Source organism: Cornus florida, unplaced genomic scaffold (assembly GCF_030987335.1).
Source record: "Cornus florida cultivar Cherokee Brave unplaced genomic scaffold, ASM3098733v1 CherokeeBrave_3.0.0_Hap2_Chr09, whole genome shotgun sequence".
NCBI lineage: Eukaryota > Viridiplantae > Streptophyta > Magnoliopsida > Cornales > Cornaceae > Cornus > Cornus florida.
In genome coordinates this window covers 65,911,452-65,917,968 of record NW_026775579.1, presented here as the reverse complement: position 1 = coordinate 65,917,968, position 6,517 = coordinate 65,911,452, and the positions used below count along the sequence as shown (strand labels likewise).

At 35.5% G+C, this 6,517-nt stretch overlaps 1 long non-coding RNA gene across 1 annotated transcript; it reads right to left on the bottom strand.

Moving 5' to 3' along the window:
- Positions 1–2,301: 2,301 nt before the first annotated feature.
- Positions 2,302–4,493, bottom strand: LOC132273324 (uncharacterized). Its single transcript, XR_009470080.1, has 2 exons — positions 4,104–4,493; positions 2,302–2,595 (listed from the first exon to the last, which is right to left on the bottom strand). It is a non-coding gene; the product is annotated as an uncharacterized LOC132273324 (long non-coding RNA).
- Between the last annotated feature and the right edge of the window lie 2,024 nt (positions 4,494–6,517).

Sequence of the window (6,517 nt, the reverse complement as noted above, 5' to 3'; positions counted from 1 at the left end):
TCTTTTTCACAAACAACACTGGTGCTCCCCAAGGTGAAGTACTTCTACGAATGAAACCCTAGCTAAGAAGTTGTTGAATTTGATCATTTAGCTCTCGCATTTCCAACGGTGCCATCCTTATGGTGCCCTAGCAATAGGTGTAGTGCCTGGAGCTAAATCAATCATGAAGTCTATCTCTCGACTCGGTGGCAACCCTGGAATCTCTTGAAATACGTCCGAAAATTCCTGTACAATCGGTATACTATCCAGTACTACAATAATCTCCTCTTCAGACTCCTCCTCAATATACAATAAATGAGTGTTAGATCCCCCGTTAGAATGTGGCATAGCAATAATATACATATCCTGACCCGGTATAGCAAACACAATAGACTTATCGTTACAATTAACCTGAGCATGGTAATGAGATAACTAATCCATCCCAAGTATCACATCATAAGAATGCATGTCCAAGACCAATAGGTTGGCTAGAAATCTAAGTCTACCAATATCTAGTGTCACAGGTCCATCACTTTCATGCAAAATAGAAGTAACACCTAAAGGTGTACCAATACTACGGGGTCGGTCACATAACTGTGTAGTCATTTCAGATAAGATAACAAATGAACTAGACACAAAGGAATGTGTAGCACCTGTATCAAACAAAACACGTCCATATCTACCGTGTATAGGAAACATACCCTCTATAGCTTGAGAAGTCTGAACGTCCTGTGGCATTTGGTTATACACCCTTCCATAGTGCAGCTACTGCGATACCTGCCCTCGTGGTGGCGGTGGTGTTGGTAAAGCCGGGAACACCTGTCCCTGAATGTGTGGCACCTGTGGAGCAGGTAAGGGAAATGGTGGTCGCTGCCCCTGCTGCATATGATGTCCCTACATAGCCCTAGGACACCTCTTAGCTGTGTGTCTGAGCTCTCCACAACCATAGCAAAAGCCTCTGAAAGAGCTAAATTGTTTCTTGTGTTGGTTACCCTGAGGTTGACCCTCTACTGTTTGTGGTGCCCCATTTTGCTGCCTTTGAATAGGTGCTCCATTTCTCTGAGCATCTAAACCATTCTTGTGCTTCTTCCAAGGCTGTTGTCCCTAAAATATGCTCTTATCATTCTGTCTATGCCCATTACCATCTCCTTTCTCAGCTGGCTGATTAACAGAGTCTCTGTCACCCCGCTTCTCACCCCTAGTCTGTCTGAATTCCACATTCAACTGATAAAGCTGTAAAGCGGCGTCCACCACCTGAGCATAAGTAATGTAGGCTAGACTACCTGTAATGACTCGCTTAATCGACCAGGTCAGCCCCTTAACAAAGCTAGTACGTTTCTTCATCTCAGTATCTACCTCCTCTGGAGCAAAGAGAGATAAGCGTGTAAACTGCTGTTCATATTCTGCTACAGTCATGTTCCCCTGATCTAAGTTAAGAAACTCCTTCTTCATAGCTATTCTGATTGCATATGGAAAATACTTCTCATCAAAGCGAGCACTAAACTGATCATAAGTTAATGAAGTCCTCTCCTCTATGGTGGTAACTGACTCCCACCACTGGAGTGTATCCCCTACAAGCTTAAAGGTAGCAAACATTTGTTTTTGCACCTCCGTGCACTCAACTAAGTGAAGATGACGCTCTATGTCCTTTTTCCACTGATAAACCACACTCACATCGGTGGAGCCTGAGAATTGAGGTGGGCTCCCTATTGTAAAAGAACTCTTAGTCTTCTCCCAAGGACTAGCTTGAACTACCGGTACTGGCACAGGTGCCTACTGAACCTGTGGCTGATTCTGAAGTGCAGCTGTTACGCCTGCTGCTACAGCCTGAGAAATGATGTTAGCTAACTGAGAAGGATACTCAGGATAACTGCCCTGATGTTCATTCTGATCCTGAAACCCCTGAGTCTGCTGCTGCTCATCCTCCTTCTGAAACCTAGGCAGTTGTTGCTCCTCTGCAACCTGCTGACGTCGCAGACGATCCTGTTGTCTACGCGCCGCTCTCCTCTGCTGTCCTTCCCATCTTCTTCCAATATTAACCATTCTGTTAACACGAAAGATAGACATTAGTATGATTTAAGCGAACCGTAAAGGATTACAATGAATCCTATACTTAAGCTCTAATAAAAGAATACGCTATGCGGAAGTCTTATACGAACGAACCCTAGAGACACTTGAACCTAGAGTGCTCTGATACCAACTGTGATACCCTCTAACTTCGGAACATGAGTTGATCAGGTCCGTGCACAAAATTAGGGAATATCAGTCAATCAATAATAAATAAGCACAGAATACAAGAGGAATAAAAATTAAATAAATAAATAACGCTGAAAGGGAAATATAAATTAATAATTAAATAATAAATCCTTTAATACATTAATCTCCAATAAATTCTCATTATAAGAATAAAACCTCCAGAGTACAACTTGGGAATTCATACAATGTGGACCCCTAATAAAAATCCCAACTAAAGACGAAACAAAAAAATGTCTAACTCAGAAATAATAAATGATAGCGAAAATATAGTGGAGGTCCTACGTCTATGACACCAGAAGAGTGATAAAGTCTGGCCTCTTCTCTGCACGAACTGACTTTACGTCTGGAACTGTCGAGGATCTGAAAAAATAACAACAAAGGTGGGTCAAAACCCATGAACAAGCCCTTTCTAATACATCCCAAACAGAGCCCCGATAAACGATCCATCTTAGTCCGACTCATGCAATAACTACGTAAGTCAATATACATAAGTATACATACTATAGATTTTCAGTGGATCATAAGACAGCCTCAACCGGATAGTAGGTCTCATGCAAGTGCACACAAGGTGGTCATGAGTACCTCTTCTACCAGGGCACACACATCCCTATATCCAACTACTCATCTCACCTGACAATATACGCCAACCATAACCATCGATCCCAAGATCTCAAGCTCGTATCATGGTACCCAATTAAAATATATTTATGTAAGTAACTATAGCCATATCCTGACAATGGCACAATATAAAGTCATAACCATATCCTGACAATGGTTTGACTACACGTATAGGTCTAGACTTAATAGCCTGCCCATATATGTATCAGTAAGCCATATCCTAACAATGGTGCTTCTGAGGCCATATCCTAACAATGGTGCTTCTGAGACCATATCCTGACAATGGTCCTACTATGTGAACTTATATCAAAGTATGCATAAGTTCATATACATATATAATCACATGTATAATTATAATCATTCCATAATCTGTAACAATTGATATAGCAAAATAAGAAATTATAAATATCACACAGGAAACTTGCAATTTAAATAACTTCTTAACTACAAACCTATAAACATGATAATTAAACCTTACCATCATCCGAAATTATTAACATAACTTATTAAACCCACTTAAACAAAGTAACAATTTTTATAAAAGTATTAAAAATTTCATGCTACCAATAATGTAGCCTTGATTACTATTACTATTACTATTATATTTTTTTTTATTTTTTTATACCTTACCATGCAACTTACAGCTTAAAACAAATAACCCACTCCTACAGTAATTTAATCAAATGCAATTAAAGATTTAAATTGCAAAATCAATAAACCCAATCCTACAGTAATTTAATCAAATGCAATTAATGATTTAAATTGCAAAACCAATAAACCCAATCCTACAGTAATTAACCAAATACAATTAATGATTTAAATTGCAAACCAAACAAACCCACTTGCACCATCAATTGCAAGACAAATAGACTTGCAAAATAAATTTCAAAGATTAAATCAATTGCAAAGAATGAATCAATAAACCCACAGTAAAGGAAGAGGACGAAAAGCTGCTGATGGTCCGTACAAATTGGGTAGTTATTTTACGCAATTGCAATAATTTTGTATGAAATAAAAAAAAACCAGAAACTACAAAACTAAATTCATATATATATATATATATATATATATATATATATACACACATACTTATTCCTCTGTTAAGGTCCATCCTTAGCATAAATATAATCAAATTAATTTACAAATAATTCTCTAAAGTCGTTCTACAGATGAATCGACCATAAAAGACAAAGATAATGAGTAGAACAAAGACTTCCCTTAAAATTTTGGGTCAAAATCCTTAGCCTTACCTCTCTGATTTCCCTTCTCTCTATTTCTTCCTCTCTCTTCGCCGCCCTCTGTTTTGTGTCTTTTTTTTTTTTTTTCGTTTGCTATGTTTCTAATACCCATATAATGAACTATATATATAAATAATAAAATAACCTAAAGTGATTCTACACTACCCACCTACATCCAACCACACCATACCACACCCATATATGTTACAACTTTCAGTCAATCCACTTTTACCTTGTACATCCACTAATTGTTACAACATTATAAATAATAAAAATAAATAAAAACACAATTCAACTTCCAATTCAACAAACTGTGCACTTATATTTTATCTAAACCACACACCAATGACACGTCCCACATTGAAATCTAATGATATAATATTTTAATAATTTAATAGTACAATTACACATGCAAACTTATAATAATAAATTAACATCATAATTTCCTTAAACTACCGTGCACATATAGTTTATCTATATGCACACCTACATCCATATATATATATATGTAAACACATTAATATAGTTTATATATATTTATTTATAATATGCTAAATATATCCATATATATATATATATGTATATAACACTTTAATTTACATATATATATATATATACCTACCCATCCACACAATTTACTAAAAATAAATAAAAAATAACCTTAATGAAAATTTACAATTAACTACAAAATTACTACAAAATAATTACATTTAAATAACACATAAATAAACACACCAACAACTCCAATTAGCCAAGTAAAAATAAATAAATAAAATAAACACTAAATAATTAATATTTAAATGACAACCAAATAACAACCAAATAAAATCCTAAAACAAATGCACAAACAATTCGAATAGCCACGTAACCAAATAAAAATGAAATAAAATAAATAAATAAAAACCTTAAAATTTAGGGGTATTACAAGAGGGGTCTTGAGCCGAGGAGTAGGAGTTTTCGAACCTCACTAAAATCGCTAAATACATGTTTGCAATTTCTATCTCTATCTCTTGTATTTATAGCTCCATGTTTAGCTTGATAAATTTCTTAATAAATATTGTCTTTTGAAGCTTAAAATTCAGATTGCTTCATTCAAGAATTGTTAAAGAAGTTAAGCTTAGTTCTAGTTAGTGAATCAAAAGAAAAATTGACCTAAGTTTGCTTAGACTCTATTCACCCCCCTCTAGAGTCAATACTTGGGCAACGATTGGTATCAGAACCTAATCTCTATTGAAAAGACTTAAGTGTATTAGAGAACGATCAAGACAAACTTAAATGGTCACTTTCATCAAGAAAGTCAATCTAATTCTAGACCTCCTTGGTTCGATGGAACAAACTATGGTTATTAGAAAAATAGAATGATAGACTTTCTTCAATTCGTAGATTATCAAATTTGGTTAGTTATAGTTAATGGACTTTTTGTTCTAATGAAAGTTGTTGACACAAGAAGGGTCCTTAAAACTGAAGCTGAATGGGACACCGAGAATTATAAACTTATTTCCTTGAATGCTAAAGCCAAAGTCAATCTAAATTGTGCTATAAGTCCTAGTGAATATAATAGAGTCTCTACTTGTACCACAGCTAAAGAAATCTGGGATAAACTTCAGATTACTTATGAAGGGACATCATAAGTTAAAGAATCCAAAATTGACATCCTCATGCATCAATATGAACTGTTTCGCATGAATGAAAATGAGTCTATTAGTGCAATGTTTGTGAGATTTACTGACATTATTAATGGCTTAAAACATCTTGGCAAAACTATTATTAACTCTGATCTTGCAAGGAAAATTCTAAGAAGCTTACCAGAAAAATGGGATGCAAAAGCAACTGCAATAAAGGAAGCTGACAATCTCAACACACTTGAGTTGGATGAACTTCTCGGCTCTCTTCTCACATGGGAGATCACTCTAAAAGATAGAGAAGGAGATCATCATCAAAAGAAAGAAATTGCTCTCAAAGTCTCTCAAATAGAAAAGGAAGTTGCCAGCAACAAAAGTGAAAATGATGATCTGGCTCTTATCACTCAATCCTTCAAAAGATTTCTTCATAGAAATAGGTTCAAAAAGGATGAATCATCTAATGGTTAAAGCAAACAAGACACCCCTACCTATTTTTATGGTGAAAAACTGGGACATTTCAAAGCTGATTGTCATGTTTATAAAGAGGAAAAGAAAAGGAGAAGAGCAATGCAAGCCACTTGGGAAGATGACGACTCAAACGGCTCCGAAAGCGATGAGGAAAAGGGTATCCTCTGTCTCATGGCAAACAGGGATGAGGTAAATTCTAATTTTGACTCTTCTTCTAAATGTGAAATGACTTATGATGATTTAGTTGATGCATATAATGAATTACTTGATGGTTTTAAGGAATTACATGATGAGTTAGGTAAAATGGTCAAAAAATGTGTTGCTCAAAGGAGAGAA